At 36.7% G+C, this 19,696-nt stretch overlaps 1 pseudogene; it reads right to left on the reverse strand.

The window, feature by feature from the left end:
• Nucleotides 1–2,225: 2,225 nt before the first annotated feature.
• Nucleotides 2,226–18,384, reverse strand: LOC101149751 (serine/arginine-rich splicing factor 10-like; annotated as a pseudogene).
• Nucleotides 18,385–19,696: the final 1,312 nt, after the last annotated feature.

The following is a 19,696-nucleotide window of genomic DNA, read 5'->3' on the forward strand; positions in this document are numbered from 1 at the left end:
AATAGCCATAAAGTAGAAACAACCCAAATGTCCTTCAGTCGATGAATGGTCAATAAAATGTGTTATATCCATACAATCACATGCTGCAATTTTATTCAGCAAGAAAAGTAATAAAGTGCTGATACATTCTATAATGTGGTTGAGCATTGAAAACATGAAAAATAAAAGAAGTCAGGCATAAAAAATATACAAAAAAATGTATTAAATGATTTTACTTATATGAAAAGTCCAGAATAGGCAAATCTATAGAAACGTAAGTAGAGTAGAGTTTGCCTAGAGTTGAGGATTGTGGGTGTAGGAAAGATGGATAGTGACGCTAAATGGATATCGAAGTTTCTTTGTGGGATGATTAAAATGTTCTAAAATTATATAGTGGTGATGGTAGTATAAGTCTGTGAATGTGCTAAAAATCACCAAACTATAAATGTGAAGTTGGTGAATTTCATGGTATGTGAATTAAATCTTATATTATTTTATTTTATTTTTTATTTTTTTTGAGACCGAGTCTCACTCTGTCACTCAGGCTGGAGTGCAGTGACACGATCTCGGCTCATTGCAACCTCCGCCTCCTGGGTTCACGTGATTTTCCTGCTTCAGCCTCCCAAGTAGCTGGGATTACAGGCATCTGCAGCCACACCCGGCTAATTTTGTTTTTGAGTAAAGATGGGGTTTCGCCATGTTGGCCATGCTGGTCTCGAACTCCTGATCTCAAGTTATCTGCCAGCTTCGGCCTCCCAAAGTGCTGGGATTATACGCATGCGCTACTGTGCCTGGCCATGAATTAAATCTTAATAAAGTGTTTAAAAATCAAAAGAAAAGAAGCTGACATTTTTTGTCCATCAGACTGCAAAACCCTACAACCATATCAATGGGCTTATAGTTCCTAAGTGTGTAATTCCTCCCTGCCTGGGCCTAGAAGCTCCCTATCTATCCACATTCTTAGCCAGAGGTTTCCTCTTCTTATCTCATAATACCATTTGCCTAGTTCTCAGAGACCCCAGAGTCTTAACTGTCTCTTTCTGCCTTTCTGTCCCAGAAAATTGTGATCAACTACATAGTAGTGATGGGATTTTATCTCAGGACTTCCAGACATTTTAATCCACATTTCTCTTTGAAATATAATTATCTGTTTGTAAAACATTAATACAAAATTGAAACAAATATTTAATTTATACTATAAAGTGGATATATTAGAATAATCGTTTGCATTCAAGTTAATTTATTTTACATGAAATTTAAATGCATCTCCTTCTACCTTCTATCTACAAATATTTAAAATGCTTATAAATGAATCATTAATTAAGACTTGCACTACCCTAGGGCTTCTAAACTGATCTTTGTGTCACCTCTGGCCTATACATACCTATGTAGTTATAATGTCCAAGTGCATGGACTTCTACCTCAGCACCCCCTCAATCTGAAACTGCATCAAGATCACTTGACTTGTTAAAACACTGATTGCTGGGCCCCACTCTCAGGGATTCTGATTCAGTGTTCTCCAGGTAGAGCGTGAGATTCTGCATTTCTGACTAGTTCCCAGGCAATACTGATGTTGCTATACCCAGACCATACTTGAATATCAAGGGGCTACAGCACTAGCCCCTGTATCTTATACTCAAGCCTCAGTCAAAGCTTACGTTTATCACTCAAAGGAACCTTCTGTCAAAGCAGTTGTTTAATAATAAGTTCACATATAGCAGTCCATCATGTTTTAATAATCGCATATTACTGCATTACCTTTATATGATACATTTTGGCCTTTTGTCGTTTGACTTTTACAATTACAATAAAGAATGTTACCAATTATAAGATATTGTTTGCAATTTATAACAAAATAGTGCCCTAATAATTCACTTTCAGGTTTTTAGTTCAGTTAATCTTAACACTATAAAACAAGGGTTTTTTTTAAAAAAAAAAAAAAAAAAAAGTTAATACATGTAATTATGGTTTCAAATGAGTGGAATTTTCTTGACTTTTTAATCAAAACAAATAATATAAATAAATTGAATGCTGACACATTTAATGAATTAAATGCTATAACTGCTAACCATAAAAGCCAGTAACCAATATCAAACATATCATTATGACCCTACTATTATTATAATATTATTTTAAAAGTGATTGTTTTATTTGAATTCATACAAGAAATTGTAGGAATAAAATGTCCCATTAACAGTTTCATATACCAAGTTCTCTATAAACTTTTATTTTTAAAAATGCTCTGTTTGAGAAAGAAAGATGAAGAGAGGAAAGAGGACAGGAAAGGAGAAGGAAGGAAACAAAAATCATTGATCCAGAGCAGTGCTTCTCAAGCATCTCAAGTATTGATGTGCTGGGGAACTTATAGATCTTTTTGGGATCCTGGTCAAGTGCAGATTTTGATTTAGTAGGGTCTGGAGAGGGTCCATGCTTCTAGCAAGCTTGTAGGGGATGCTGATGCAGCTTATCACTGGATCTCACATTGCATAGCATGGATCTAGATCATCACATGGCTTCAGAATCACTGATGGACTATCAAGAGGGAGATAAGTAAGCATAGCATTATTGGAATGGGAGTAGGCAATAAACAGTGAAGTATGTTTTCTATAACCCACTGAAGAGCACATTTGCTTAAAATGAAAATATAAAGTTGAAATTATAGCAATCTTATTGTCAAGATGATTAAACACCTATTCTGATAGTGCTCATCCATTCATTCATTCCTGCAAGAAGCATTTACTAAGTAGCTATTATATGTCAGGAATTGACTGTAACATTGTGTTGGATATAAGACAATAAAAATCTATAGTGCGGGCTGTGCTTTAGAAGTGTGAGCAAAATGTCATGAGAGTTTACAGGAAGGTGAGAAATATCCTGTCTAGGACTTGATTACTAAAAAGCATCAATTATAATAGAGCGATCACATAAATTATACTAATTATATGAATTTTCTCAAAATGACCACCACTAAATCAGGACATTTAATTCTTCTGGATAAAATGCCTGCAGATCAAATCAGAATAACTTTAGCTCTTAGAAAATTTATGATTAAAAAGAGAAAATATATATCTTTTTTTTTTTTTTTTTGGGACAGAGTCTCGCTCTGTCACCCAGGCTGGAGTGCAGTGGCAAAATCTCAGCTCACTGCAAGCTCCAAGCTCCACCTCCCGGATTCACGCCATTCTCCTGTCTCAGCCTCCTGAGTAGCTGGGACTACAGGCACCCACCACCACACCCAGCTAATTTTTTTGTGTTTTTAGTAGAGACGGGGTTTCACCGTGTTAACCAGGATAGTCTTGATCTCCTGACCTCATGATCCACCCACCTCGGCCTCTCAAAGTGCTGGAATGAAAATATATATCTTATAACTTAGAAACACACACACTTTTTAGAACAATATACCAGCTGATTCCTGTTGCAAAAAGGGAATATTCCAAAAATCAGATCACAAAAGTGATTGCATTTATGATGATTAAATATATAACTACATTTCAAAATATATTGTAATGAACTTCTATCCTCTAACAAAACATGATATACCATGCCATTTTTAATTTACTTGTCAATCAATCATACTTTTTAATTTTATAATTTTACAACCATTTTTAAATTTTGTAATTCTATAATTTTACTTTTATAAGTAAATAGCATCTTTTCTCAGTTTAAATGATATTTATACAGTTTGGATTTGAAGACTATTAAAGATTCAATTTAAATAATCTAATAAAACTTTATTAGTAATACCAACTACTACTTAAAATACATGATCGCATACCATGCAAGTATTACATAATGATTTTTGAATACTAATTTTAAAAGTCAGATTCATTATTTACGCACTTATTCATCTCATAAATAAAAATATTTTATGACATTGTTCTAGGTAACAGGGATACAGGATAATGAAAAAAGGAAAAAAAACATCCTGTCTTCCAGGAGCTTATGTGATTGTTCCAGAGGACATTAAGTGAGTAAGTACAAGCAGCTGCTTATATACAGGGAACACAGGAAGGGCTGCAAGGGAAAGGAGTTGTAATCATAAATGGTATGGTCAGGAAAGTTCTCACTGAGAAAGTGACATTGGCATATGTGTGTGTGTGTGTGTGTGTATGTGTGTGTTTTTGTGTGTGAGTCTATATATAATATTAATAATAATATATATACACAATATTAGAGATACAGAGCTTTTAAGAAATTGGCTCATATAGTCATAGAGGTTGGTAAGTCTGAAATCCATAGGCAAGTGGGCAGTCTGAAAATTCAGGTAGAAGTTGATGTGGCAGTCTTGAATTTGGAGGCTAGAAACTCAGGTAGAATTTATATGTTAAAGTCTGGAGAAATAATTCCTTCTTCCTTGGGAAACCTCCATCTTTGTTCTTAAGATCTTCAACTGATAGGATGAGAACCATCTACATTATGGAAGGTAGTTTGCCTTACATGAAGTCTGTTCACTGTAAATGTTAATCACATCTACAAAATACCTTTACAGCAACACATGGACTAGTGTTTGGCCAAACAACTGATTACTATAGCCTAGCCAAGTTAACACACTAAATTAACAATTACAGACAGTGAAAAGAAAGATATAGGGTTGTAGCTGGAGGATGGTAGATTGTTTAATTAATATTTCATGTGGAAAGTTCAGCCTATTCAAAGAACAATGGGAAGGATCCAGGCTAAATATTTAAGGGAGAAAGGGATAAATAATCCAAGTTAATAAAAGGACTGGAAAAGATAAGATACAAAAGCCAGGTTGAGGGATAGGACTTAATTGGAAGTGATATCATCTGACGCTAATGGAGAAGAGGGGTTAGACATTGAGAAGAGTGGAGCTTATTTGAAATGACCCTCATGAAGAGTAAAAAGAATAAGATGACCATAAATCATAACAAAATGGCCAGGAAAATGGAACTATTGAGACTGGTGACAAGGAATGTGTAATTCATGAAATAGCATAGCATATCTGCCATGTGGATCTGTTCAGATGTAAACACAAAGATGGCAATTAAATGGGGACAAAATTAAGATATTACAATGTAAATATGGACAAAAGAGCCAGTGCCAGCTGGGTTACTGGCAAGAATATTACTGCAATAACAAATTTGGGAGTATAAGATTTAAATGGAGAGAAATAAAGGAAAAAATGAGTGAATTGAAAGAAAGAATGGATAGGGGTCTATTGAGAGAGAGAATAATGACAGTGGGTCATGGTTCAAGTCGGGCAGAAAATTGGGAAAGAGACAACATTGTGCTTAGTGTATGACTAAGAATTCATGAAAGTTGAGCAGTTCAAGGTCCAGACAAAGTTCAAGGAATGACTGTGGGAAGGGGCAGCTAAGGCAACTTGGAAGGGATGAGTATAAGGAAAGATATGTGGATGCTAAAGAATTGGGATGAAGAAGAAATCTATGGACCAGTTGCCCAAGTCTTTGATAAATGAAACGAGTGACCAAGATCTGGATAGAGGACAAAACCAGAGGATGGAGAAGGTGCTATGCCAGGGTAGCATGAGTTCAAAGTGGCAATGAGAAGCAAGGTGTATACCAATACACCTCCAAACTCAGAGGCACATAGAGCCAGAGAAAAGAAATGTCACTGCTTTAAGAGGCTTACAAGGAAAGAAGTGCCCTTTGAGGAATTACAGGTTATATTCAAGGCAAGGAGGTGGAAGAAACTCCATGGTGAAAAAACCTTTTCCAATCCTAAATAATGTTCTTCTCAAAGTTCCTGAGAGTTCATCTTTCCCTGCAACCCTATTCATATGTACCTCATTTAGTCCTTAGTCACCCTCTCTCACTCTCTCACATCCCTAACGATCACATATTAATCTCTGTGGGCTTCTTCGTGATTGTTTTGTCCACTTTTATCTAGTATTAGTATTTTCTCATTACATGCCCATCTGAAGATGTTGTCTTCTTTCTTAACCTAAGTACAGAAATCGGATCATGCCCTCAACAGAGTGATTCCACTAGAATTGCTGCTGCTGATCCAGCTGCCTTCTACTGATTTGATTTAGAAAAATATAATAAAATAAATAAAATAAATGCAGAGTCCAAACAAAGGGCAAAAAGAAACCCAGGACCCACTCTGACTTACACAGCTATTAGCATGTCTCTCAGAAAGGTCTTTTTCAACCAAATACCAAAACCCTGAGTTCTTTTGCACAGCTTGTAAGCAAATGTTAGCGTGTGGATTCGATTTACATCTTCCTCGCAAAGAAAGAAAATAGGTTGTGAGGCAGAGGAGAGAGAATGACAAAGATTTATTTTGTAGAAATGGAATCACCACTGCCTGGTTAGAGATGGACTTGACTGATGAGTTTTCCGTGATAGCCTCCCAGCACTTAATCTTAGCCAAATATTAATGTGCTGAATTTATTACAGTTGAGCTCTGAAATTAAAAATGACCATCTGTGGCACATGTGTGTGGTACGTAGAACAGTAATATATTGTAGGCCAGCCCAACAAGACACAAAGGATATCGTGATTGTGACAAGGTGGGAAAACTCACTCAAACACCAAGACAGTTCAGTGAATCTAGTGGACACTGGTGTTGGTCCTCTCTGCAGGTATCTGCTTTCTGAAACAATGCACGACATATATGAGATATTTATTAATAATTCCTTCAACATACCTCTATAAAAGATGGTGCGCTCTAAATCTGGAAATGCAGTTTGCTTCACTGAAACAGAGCAATCAATTGAACAACACCAAATTCTAGAGGAAAAGATCACAAGTGTCAGACAAAAAGAAAGTGGTTTTTGTTATTGTTGTTTTGTTTTGTGGAGATCGACACTGTAATGAAGCTCAACATTGCAAAGTTGGCCCTCTAGAATTTTCATGTGAATGTCAGGATCAAATTAGGAAAGTGTGTATATACATTTTTTGACATATATATGTATATAAATATATATATGCATATATACAAAGACATAAATATAGAGCATTTTCTCTAGGAAATAGAATTCACCAGAAATTAGCTCTTCCTACAAAGAGAACAGGATTTATATTTTAAGGCTAAAGATGAAAAAGCTTAATAGAAAACTTATTTTGTGACTTTTTATAGAGGAAACCCTTATAGGAAAATAAAAGGATGCATTTGACCAGAAGTGGGAACCACAAAGCATAGATAAATATATTTATTTTGAAAGAGTTTATTCATACTTTGAATTATCTGGGTCCAAAGAATAGAAAACAATTAGTTTACAAGTAATCTTGTTATGCCATGTCCTATGTATCATAACAGAAATTAGGCTATAATTTGTGTGGTTTTGGTTTGTGCATACATGACTGAGTTTAGTTCGTTTGGTGAGTTGACAGCTAGACAAGATAGTATCAGAGTTCTAAAGTATTAGTGACTTGATAATACCTTCACAGTCCAAATACTGTCCTATTAGTTACCGGTCTCTTCATGGGATTCTTAAAAACATTCTGCAGAAGGAAAATTAGTGGACTAGGAATAAAAATATTTCCTTATTACTAGCTGCTCAATACCTTTGATATTGTCAAGTTAGTCATTTTCACACTCAGAATGTTCTGGAAAAAGTCAGAAAGGACTTGATACCCAGAAAGATGTGACATGCAATATCCACAGAGCAGAACAAACCTGAATTGCTTTGGTATTTTACATTATTCAATATCCTTTCAATTATAAGTGATTTAAACCCAATTCAAATTGAGCAAAAAATATGAATAGGCCACGAGAAATATAAATGACCAATGAAGCAATGAAAATATTTCATACTTCGAAAGAAATTAAAATTGAAACAATGAGCAATGAGATCTTTTTATTTCTAAAATGTGCAAGCTATTGATACAGGTTAAGAAGAATGGCCATTTTCATGCAATATGGTATGAAATGTTTTCAGAAATCCATTTGTCTAGAAAATGATAAAACTCAGAAATGTGTCTTGATGTTTATTTATTCATTTAGCAAATAATTTATTGGGTGATTATTATGTGCCAAGCACTTTGTAAAATATCTACCTCTCACAGTGGTTATGATCTGTAAGACAAGATACACATTACAAAAAAAATAGGCATACTAATGAAGTAAACAATGTAAAACTGCCATTTTGGCAAGCACTGAGAAAGATCTATGTGGACTTAAAAGTGCCTATAATAAAGGTAAATTGGGCAGTCCCAGAACTTTGGCAAAATTTTCTAGGGTGCAGTGAGCCTTAAAGAATTGAGTAAGTAAATGTTTACTAGTAAAGGAAGGGAAGTGGCAGGCAAATGTAATAATATGTACAAATAACATAAGGAAGGAAAAGGAATGAAGCACATGAAGGTCAGTGTATCAGTCAGGGTAAGCCATGCTTTGCTGCAGTAACAAACAAGCCTAATATTTCAGTGATTTAAACTACCAAAATTTTTCTTTCTTTCTTCCTTCCTTCCTTCCTTCCTCCCTCCCTCCCTCCCTCTCTCTTTCTTTCTTTCTTTCTTCTTTTCTTTGAGAAAGAGTTTCACTCTCATCACCCAGGCTGCAGTGCAATGGCACGATCTCAGCTCACTGCAACCTCCACCTCCCAGGTTCAGGTGATTCCCCTGCCTCAGCCTCCTGAGTAGCTGGCATTACAGGTGTGTGCCACCACACTTAGCTAATTTTTGTAGTTTTAGTAGAGACAGGGTTTTACCAGGTTGGTCAGTCTGGTCTCGAACTCCTGACCTCAGGTGATTTGCTCGCCTCAGCCTCCCAAAGTGCTAGGATTACAGGCATGAACCACCATGTCTGGCCCAAAGTTTTATTTTGTACTCACATTTTATAGCAAATGTGAATTGACATTGCTCTAATCAGCTCTACTTCTCATTCCTCTCACTCTGGATCCATTTGATAAATCAGCCTCTGTCTAGAATATTATCAGTCACAATGGTAAGAGGAAAAGGCTAAAAGGCCTAAAGGTCATTATGTTAAGTGAAATAAGCCAGGCATAGACATACAAACGTTGCATATTTTCACTTATTTGTGAGATCTAAAAATTAAAACAATTGAGCTCATGGAGATAGAGAGTAGAAGAGTGGTTATTAGAGGCTGGGAAGGGTAGTGAGGGTGTGGGGGAAGTAGGGATGGTTAATGGGTACAAAAAGGAATTAGAAAGAAAAAATAAGATCTACCATTGAATAGTACAACAGGGTGACTATAGTCAAAAATAATTTGTGCATTTTAAAATAACTAAAAGAGCATAACTGGATTGTTTGTAATACAAAAGATAAATATCTGAGAGGATGGATGCCCTTTTACCATGAAGTGATTATTATGCATTGTGTGCCTGTGTTAAACTATCTTATGTACTCCATAAATAAATACATCTACTATGTAACTAAAAAAAAATAATTTTTTAAATAATAATAAGACTAGTCATGGGACCTCAACAAAAGGGCCCAGGAAATGCACTCCTACCAGGTGCCCAGCTGGAAGAAAGCCAAACTCTCAATGAATAGACTAATCATATGTCCAGTGTGGCTGGAACTGAGTGGAGGAAATATGAGCCCAAGTGAGAAAACCTGACTTTATTCTATAGCCAATGTGAAGTCACTGAAGGCTTTACACTTTCAAGAATTTTTCCTGAGGAGAAAAATTACTTAGTTATGTAACATTTAATTCACAAGCTGGTTTATCATAGTAGTGTTTATTAATTTTTTCAAATGGCCAATAAACCTAAGTATTCAACAGGAAGTCTTACTCAAAAGTCAGTTGCTGTATCTTTATAATAAAATAGGATATATCTAGAAGTAATGGGCTTAGAAAAAATGTGACATGAAAAACATATATTAACTGAAAAAGTATGCATAAAATACGGTATAAAATAAGATCTACTTAATTTATCTACTCAATATTTTTAATATTTTAAATATACATTTAACATATGTGCATCAAAACTCTTAGAAGTAATATATAGATTACATATATTTTATCAGTAATTATTTAAGCTAGAATCATGATGTGCTTGGGTTTTACTTTTGTTGTTGTCATTTTATTTGTTATTACCTGTGCTTTATTTACATCTAATTTTTTACAAAGAATGTTATTCCTTATTAGTAGAAATTTTTTAACTGGCCAGGACTCTTTGTGATCATTAAAAAATAAATACCTTTTCTCTTTTCTTTTTCCATTAGAAAACATGACTGCACTTTCTGTAGTCGCTTGTAAATTGCATAAAAGTTATCAACATGTTGTTTTTCTTCTTGTTTTAAGTCATCTGAACACTGAAAATTGTGTGTACATTAGCACTAGCTCAGACGCAGTCTCTACTAAGAGTAAGTTTAACATCTATTCTCGGCCGGGCGCGGTGGCTCACGCCTGTAATCCCAGCACTTTGGGAGGCCGAGGCGGGCGGATCACGAGGTCAGGAGATCGAGACCATCCTGGCTAACATGGTGAAACCCCGTCTCTACTAAAAATACAAAAAATTAGCCGGGCGTGGTGGCGGGCGCCTGTAGTCCCAGCTACTCGGGAGGCTGAGGCAGGAGAATGGCGTGAACCTGGGAGGCGGAGCTTGCAGTGAGCTGAGATTGCACCACTGCACTCCAGCCTGGGCAACAGAGCCAGACTCAGTCTCAAAAAAAAAAAAAAAAAAAAAAAAAAAACATCTATTCTCATCTTTTCAATTGCCTCTTGCCATGAGCGGCCCCACAACTCAGGTTCCGGATCCATTGTTAGTCTGAGACAATGAAATGGCAAGTTTTTACCCGTCCAAAGTAACCCAATATTTTTCAGATCACAATTCTAGAGACCAGTCAAACACTCCAAATTTATCAAGCGATAATGACTTCAGGAGAATATTCCCTGCCTTCTCTTTTCTGACATTCTTTTGATTATGGTAAAGGATGGTTGTAACCACCAGTAACGATTCAAGAATAACACAGGATATGTGTCACTGATGCTTTAATAAGAGCATATATATTGTTGAAAAACAGGCTGCCTTATTGTATATTCTTAATCACTGGACATTTTACAGCAGTAAATTCTCTGATTTTTCAAGAAAACATTTGACGCAAAAACTCAAACCATATTTCAGCTCTTTTTCAGCTGCCAAAAAAGTAAATAATCTATTTAGCCAGACTTTGCAGACATTGGCCAAATGTTGGCCTGAACTCTGAGCGTATACCTGGATGGGTTGATACATCTGACACAATTGGGTTACCACAAACTGGGCTGTACATGAAAGGTCTGAAGAAGTTTAACATTAGCCTGGGGTAGAAATATTCCACCAGAAAGAGTATTGGTGAAGAGGAAGATTTGGACTTCTTGTAGGGATTGTTTTGTAGCTTTGTCGCAAATAAGTATGTTTTTGTTCTTTAAAGGGGAAAAAAAGTTAAAGAATGAGATAAGAGTCTCATTACAATCCTTGAAAACCAGCATGTTGTTTATCCAAATTACCTATTTGTGAATTCCCATCCATGGGGACATTGATAAGTGCCATTTAGATCTCATGACTCTTCACCGTACTTTGTATATCAAGGGGAAGTTCTAATTAAGGTAATATTTTATAATAAAAAAATTGTTATTATTTGTTTTTTCTGTTGAGCTATAGCTGGTGCTTCTTCTCACCTAGAGGTCTCCTATTTTGATCTAGTGAATGGAAGTAGGATTTGAAATAAAATTAAGGTCAAAATATGAAAATATGAAAAGTATTTACTGTGCAAGTGGCAGATTATACTTTTTCAACAAAATCATCTTTGAAAGTACTGGCTAATTCCTCCTTGAGAGGTACAAGTAAAGCGGCAGCCAGGAATTCTGGGAAATATTCTGCAAAAATATGTCCAAAAAAGCACCAATCAGTGTAAAAGAAGTTAATTAAAACTTGAGTCAGTAAGAAAAATAAATGGTGGAAAAGGCAAGTCATCAATCACTATTTCTATTTTCTTCATCTCAAGAGAAGATAAAAAGAGCAGAGGAAAATACCAAGAAAGGATTCAAGTCTGATTAACTCCACCAAATATTTATTTAGAGGCTACTCTATAAAAACATAGATGTACTTCCTCAAGTGAGAAAAAATCTATGATAAACAAAGTCCTTTTACTAGAATCTCTAAAGCGTAATTAGAAATAGGTGAATCTCCGGTGGCTCACACCTGTAATCTCAGCACTTTGGGAGGCTGAGGTGGGCGGATCATGAGGTCAGGAGATCGAGACCATCCTGGCTAACACGGTGAAACCCCATCTCTACTAAAAATACAAAAAAAATTAGCCAGGCATGGTAGCAGGCGCCTGTAGTCCCAGCTACTTGGGAGGCTGAGGCAGGAGAATGACGTGAACCCGGGAGGTGGAGCTCCTAGTGAGCCAAGATCCCACCACTGCACTCCAGCCTGGGAGACAGAACAAGACTCTGTCTCAAAAAAAAAAAAAAAAAATAGGTGAATCTCAGCGATGTGATAAGGGTGGGGAGATCGTCAGCACCTCCTAGGGACATCAAGACAAATCCCAGTTGGGCTAGTGTCAGATGCTATTAAGAAGTAGTAAAAAGGCTAAAATCTAGTTAGAGTAGCAGAAGTAGTGTTAGGGTATGGCCAGGGTCAGATATCAGGAGAACCCAAGGCCACATCAAACTCTAGTGGGCAGATGAGAGCAACAGTTAGGTATGAATCAGGGCCCTTAGAAGTTATCAAAATGAGTAGTACTGGAAACCAGCGTATATATACTGTCTTTAGTGGTGGTTGGAATTGAGATTCTGCGAAGAGTTAGGTCTCCATCTGGATGAGCACAACTTCATAAGGCACAACACTCCAAGTTTATCTGTCACCAAACACAGTGATTAAATTTAAATGTTTATTTCCAATAGATATTTCTACCCAACAAGGCAAGTGTAGAAGCCTCCATTGTCTGAGCTTGTCAATTGCATGCCTGGTCTCATCATGGCCTTACCACTGGCCTAAACCCACTGAACTCTCCTGATTTATGTATTTATATTCATAATTTCCAATAAATTTCTTTAGCTTTGCATTTCTCATAACATCCTGTATACGTGTGTATAAAATTAAACTAAAAATCCTTTGTGATAGTACAAATGAATAATGTCAAGAAAGCTCAGATATTAACCCCAAACTTTTAGAAGATAACATCTACATTCCCTATTTCCCTTAAAAATCTTACCATCAGGCCGGGCGCGGTGGCTCACGCCTGTAATCCCAGCACTTTGGGAGGCCGAGGCGGGCGGATCACGAGGTCAGGAGATCGAGACCATCCTGGCTAACACAGTGAAACCCCGTCTCCACTAAAAAATACAAAAAATTAGCCGGGCGTGTTGGCGGGCGCCTGTAGTCCCAGCTACGTGGGAGGCTGAGGCAGGAGAATGGCGTGAACCCAGGAGGTGGAGCTTGCAGTGAGCCGAGATCGCGCCACTGCACTCCAGCCTGGGCGACAGAGCGAGACTCCATCTCAAAAAAAAAAAAAAAAAAAAAATCTTACCATCAGTAATTAACATAAAATCAGAGACTTCAAGCTGGAAGTTAAGAGGTCATCTGTGACAGTTTTATTAAATGTCCACAAATTTTGGACACTCTTTCCTTCAAAAGTGGGATTACATCTCCCTTTCATCCATCTTTGTGGGCTTCTGACTCACTTGCAAATGGTCAAAAGAGGTAGCACAATTTCTGAAGCTATATCATAGTGGGTAATGCAGCTTCTGTCTTGAGCGCAGGGACACATGCTTTTACTTATATCCATGAACTTACATTATAAGAACCCCAAATATCCTGAAGAAACTATAATGTGCATAAGTTGAGGACACAGAAAAAAATCACATATACATGCTCCAGTGGCAGCCCCACCTAATCTCTCAGCCAAGTGCCAGGAAAACCTGAGTGAGGTACCTTGGACATTCAGTCCAGTAAGCCTTCTTTATATGGTTGCAACTACAGTCAATATATAGCTGCAACTGCATGAGACACGCCAAGTGAGAACTACCCAGGCAAACCCTTCTGAATTCCTGACCCATAAAAGCTAAGGCAAAATAAATTTTTAAGCCTATACATTTAGAAGTAATTTGTTATACAGTGATAGATAACTAACTGATATACCATCTAATCCAAGTCCCTGCTCTGGGATGAATCTTTTGGATTAAATGACTCTAATGCAAGGTATCTTCCTTGACATTAGCCATGAACCAATAGTTTTGGACAACAGAATTTTGTTCCTCATGTTAGATCAAAATCTTCATTTCTCTAACTTTAAACCAATATCCTAGATTAGCATTCTCTGGCTTCTTAAACATGAAAGCTTGCCACGTAGACAAAAGCACTCTGTAAATATCTCCTTGGTCTTTTCTCCTGAAGGAAAACAATACCCGTTTACTTTTGGCCTTGCCTCAAAAGATAGAATTTTCAAAATTCTGTGTGTCTTTTTCTGAACATATTCCAATTGGAGAAGTCTTAAAATATAGTGTAACGAGTTTGACACTTCATCCCATAAATCATCTCACAGAATTTGGTGAAATTGTCTTTTCGAGGGCCCCTATTGTGCTAGACACAATATTTCATTAATGCAACCCAAGATTGAGCTGGTCTATTTTTTTAACAGCCACATCATACCATTGGCTTATTTTATGGTTGTCATCAAATGGAAATCCCAGACCTCTGCCATCTGTACTGTGGCCAAACAAGCTCACTCAGGCAGCTGACTTTCTGAACCTAAACAGAACTTGAAACTTGTTTCTGCTTAATCTCATTTCAATGGTTTTGGCTCAATGTGTTGCTGTCAGTTGACGACTTTTATTCTTGAGTCTGTCACTTACAGTTTTAGCCATCTACACATCCTCACATCTAAAACTCTATCAAAATTATCCATAGAAATACTGAGTCAACAGGGCTAAGAGTATAGCCAGTCAAACTCCATTAGAAAATTACAGAGCCATTTGCCAACACATAGCAGGCATATGTTTAGACACTAAATATCAACACTTCTATCATTCAATCTGCTATTTACGTATGATGTTCTTGCAAAAAATACTGTCACCTGCATTGATGTAATTGAAACAATTGGTATGTATTTTATGCGTGGAATTTTCTGTTCTCTAGAGATTCTAACAAAATGAGAAATCATGTGAATTTGGCATGATTTGTCTTGAACAAATGTATGCTAGCTCCTCGAGATTAGCTATATCATTTTCCAAAGGTTCATAAATCACATGCATGATAATCTATTCTAGAATATTGTATTAAGCTGAAAAAGAAAAGACAGTAATCCTGATGATGTCATCATCACCGTTTTTGAAAGCCAATACATAATTTTTATAGTTCAGATTTCTATCAGAAATCTTCTCTGATACTTCTTAAAAATTAGCATGTAGTTATCTTACACTAGTAGATACTAAATATTTATTGAATGAATGAACTAATTAATAAATGAATGAAAAGATACATGAATCATTCCATTATCCTGCCTTATTTTCTTCATTTCGACATATCACCCTATGGAGGTAATCTATTGTTCACTTTATTTGGAATTCTCTATCTACCCCTGCTCATGAGTATAGACCTTGATCTATCTCAATAATGTATTCACAGTGCCTAAAATATAGCCCAAGGGATAATATACTCACTGCATGGAGACATGTTAAATTAAGGAAAAATAATTTAATCCCGCTAGGGCTTAGGTCTCAAACTCTCTCATTACTCAATAGTTTTTTGCCATATTCATTCTACTTCTTCCAGTTACAAAAATCTTTTCCTTAATGAAGAAGACTAATTCACAATAGGAGTTCCATTTTCTTTCTGTCATTTGTTAATGTATTTCCAAGAAACAATTTATTCTTATTCTTATGCCAAATATTCTTTCAAAACTGGATGCTATAATTTAAGTTCCCATGCAAGCAATTTATTTTGGAGGTGACCTCAGGCAAGAAACACTGGGAAGGAAGTTCAGGAAACAGGACAGGCAAAAGAAGAATTAAGAGTTTAACTCTTCCATCCAGAACATTCAGAATGCCTCCCTGAATCTTCACAATTGAAGTAGTCATTCAGATAGACCTCAAGAGGTTGGTGGTGTGACAAATGTTTCAGTGACTTCACATTCAAGCATTTTCCCCACTTTTCCAAACCAAAGTTATGTTCTCCCCATTGGCACCCTAGGGAAGACTGACTTCTCCCCAGCAGATTCACATACATTTAAGTGAAATATCTGTATACATCTGACTCTTATTTCAAATAGAAAGGTTCTCATTGTAATCTTTTACGTCTATTATTTTCCCCATTTTGCCATTGTCTCATTATTTGTCAAAGAAATTCTTCTAGAATTATTATGCTAAAATTAGAATACTAATATATGATAAATCTATATCGAATGTTCTAAAAACTTCATAATTATAAGTAACTATGTTACTATTGTGTAAAATAAGCATCAGACATTTAATGGCATGAAATATAATTACTGTTCTTCTATTTTAAATGAAAAATAATTTCAAGGTAGTATTATAATATATGCTTATTTTAATAAAAGCGTGTGCATATGTGTGAGTGTATGTGTGTGTAAACATAATTGATATAGATGGTAGAATTTTGAGTGTTTTTTCTACTTTTTTGTGATACTATAAAAGTTATTTATTTACTATACACAGAACATGTCCATGTCCCCTATAAAATGTACATGTAAATCACTAAAAAGTATAATTTGGTGAGCATTTTCTCAATTACAGTACATACTTAATCAGGTGGGATAACAGCTCTCTGTCTGCCTCAAAATAATCTAATTATAGCACCCAGTCTTCTTTATATCTAATGCAAAGTTAAGTACTTATTTTGGGGGTTATTTCCTAGTATATGTTTGGTGAGGCAGAGTAAACAACTTAACTCTAGTATATTACAGTCACTGCACAATAAACCAGATTATTACAGATTAAAACAAATCATTTGTTCATTATTTATAATAATGGGATCAAAGAAATATGGGACACTTTTAAATGGCAGATAACCACACAATTACTTATCTTTGATATTATATTGGGTTCTATAATTACATTAGTATATGAATGATGAAAAATACTGTTATGAATAATACACCTCAAACAAAACAACGAGGCCACACTGTAATGATTCACTAGATTGTGCTCAGCAGACATTTACTGAATAAGGAATTATCTATTTTTCTCCTCAATTATCCAGTACAATGTTTTACCCACAGTAAGGGCTCAATAAATATTTGCTGAACATACTGACCAGGAAAGAGGTGAGAAGAGATGGGCCCTCTTAGCTGGATATTAAATATAATTGGAATTTACCTGGGAAGGAGAGTAGTTAGGAAGATGTAAATTGCATGTGGTGTACAAGCAAATAAATGCAGATGCCAACACAGCAAATGATTAAGCAGAAAACACTGGCACCAAAATAAACAAATGCAAGATTTGCCAATAATGGCAAAAATTGAACTTTTATATTGGACCATACTTTTTCCCACTCAATTCAGTTTAAGACAGACCAACAGAGGCACTGTCAGACACTATGGCTATCTTCCTTGATATTCAGACATCCTAGTTTCCAATAATTTATTATGGACCCATTAGCCATGAATCAGTATAAACCTATTTCTATTGAGGAATTAGTTTCCACAAGTACAAAGTTGAATTTCCTTTTACTTGTCCTAAAATGCTTACTTTCAAATTTGAAAGGACTTCAATTATTCCATGTAGTTTTCGATAATATTTTTGTATCTTTTCTGACCAGAGTCAAAATAGTCGTGCAGTCATCATACTGCAGCACCTTCCACCCACCCTTTGGTCACTTGAACTGCCTTTCTTTGGTTCTTTTTCCACTTTCAGATCTTTGTTTAAGTGTAGTAAGCAGAACTGTACTGGGTATTCCAGCTGCAGTTTGGTCTGTCATTGTCAGAATGGCTTCTGCTATGCCGTGGTCTTCCAGTCGGTCTATTTCTAGATACAATCTTCTAAACTGTTATCAAAAGACTGACTTCTTGATCTTCTTTCATAACTTCAGCTTCTAGAATGTCCGTATCTGTCATAATCATCATAGTGTGAAGAACTGTACACATTCCTCCCTTCCTTGGCTTCCATTTGATTTGGTGTCTTCCAATGCCCTGGACAAACTGTATTTCAATCTGCCATCCACAAATCCACTTTCTGTCCAAATTATGTAAAGCATCTTCAGCATCACAAACATCCTCAAGTTGACTATAAGCAAATCTTGGACAGTGAGTGCAGAAATCAAGTGGAACACACACATCAACTATAGGACCATAACGACCAAATTCACACTGTAAATCTTCAGACCTGGTGTCAGCCACATTCCTGATGAGGAGAGACGTGTTAGGGGGACACAAGTAGCAAGACATGGAGGCGTCGTGTCTCAGTTGGGCACACTAATGGGCTCAGCAAACCAACTGCGGCTCTGGCGGCCAAGCATCAGACACACACAGCCCAGAGAGCTCTGCCATGGCAATCCACCTCTTCTCATGAGACTTCACTCCCGGCTCCTACCTCCGTGCAAAGCCCGTTTTTTTTCTACTTTTAATTATCTATATGTCTGATTTTCTTTTTCTAAAATAAAAGCAAATTATTTTGTAATAAGCAAAAAATATTGGCAATTGGTATAAGCAAATGTACAAAACAAGAAAGCAGATCAAGTAAAAGATATTATTTATAGATGCCTAATGGCAGCAAATATCCTTACTTTATCAAAGAACATGCCACTTACTACTAATTACAGTAACAATACATTGTTACCATTTTTCCTATTAAAATAACATTAGAGGATCATAAACTTGTGTCTGGAATTGGTTCCTTCTGGTGCGTTCTTGGTCTCACTGACTTCAAGAATGAAGCTGCGGACCCTCACAGTGAGTGTTACAGTTCTTAAAGATGGTGTGTCCGGAGTTTGTTCCTTCAGATGTTCAGATGTGTCTGGAGTTTCTTCCTTCTGGTGGGTTTGTGGTCTCACTTGACTTCAGGAGTGAAGCCATAGACCTTCGCAGTGAGTGTTATAGCTCATAAAGGTAGTGAGGACCCAAAGAGTGAGCAGCAGCAAGATTTATTTTGAAGAGTGAAAGACAAAGCTTCCACAGCATGGAAGGGGACCTGAGCGGGTTGCTGCTGCTAGCTCAGGTGGCCAGCTTTTATTTCCTTATTTGGCCCTGCCCACATCCTGCTGATTGGTCCATTTTACAGAGTGCTGATTGGTGCTTTTTTAGATAGTGCTGATTGGTGCATTTACAAACCTTTAGCTAGACACAGAGCACTGATTGGTGTATTGGGACTTTACCCCTGTCCTATAAAGATGTTATGCCCCAAAAACGAAGTGGAGGGCCATTCCCTGAGGAAGGGAAGGGAATTCCAGAGTTGGAAGAGTGATGCCTTTTGTCCTCACTTATATGAATAGGAAGGATACATTGTCTGAGGCTCCCCATATCCTACGTTCAGGAATAGCTTTTGTCAGGCCTGCTTGTCTGAGGAGGGATCCTAAAATTCCAGGTAGTCCCCCCTACAATTGGGCTTTGGACAAAAATTATGTCTTTCTGATTGGTGAGCCTGGGTGCCTAAAGAAAGGGATAGAGTCCTGAAGTTTATACTAGAATGCATTCTTGCAAGACAAACTAGAAAAGTACCAGAGACAGGGAGTGGTTTTTAGAAGCGGGACTAGCCTCAGAGAAGAGAGGCGAGAGGAAGTTTGTCTGGCAGGCATCAGGACCCAGGAGGCAAGGGTCAGGATAGATAGGATAGATGGGAGAGTCTCGCTTGGGCGACATGACTGAGAGTTCTGCTCAGGGCCGCAGGG

The sequence above is a fragment of the Gorilla gorilla genome, chromosome 21 (assembly GCF_029281585.2).
Source record: "Gorilla gorilla gorilla isolate KB3781 chromosome 21, NHGRI_mGorGor1-v2.1_pri, whole genome shotgun sequence".
In the NCBI taxonomy this organism is placed as follows: Eukaryota; Metazoa; Chordata; class Mammalia; order Primates; family Hominidae; genus Gorilla; species Gorilla gorilla.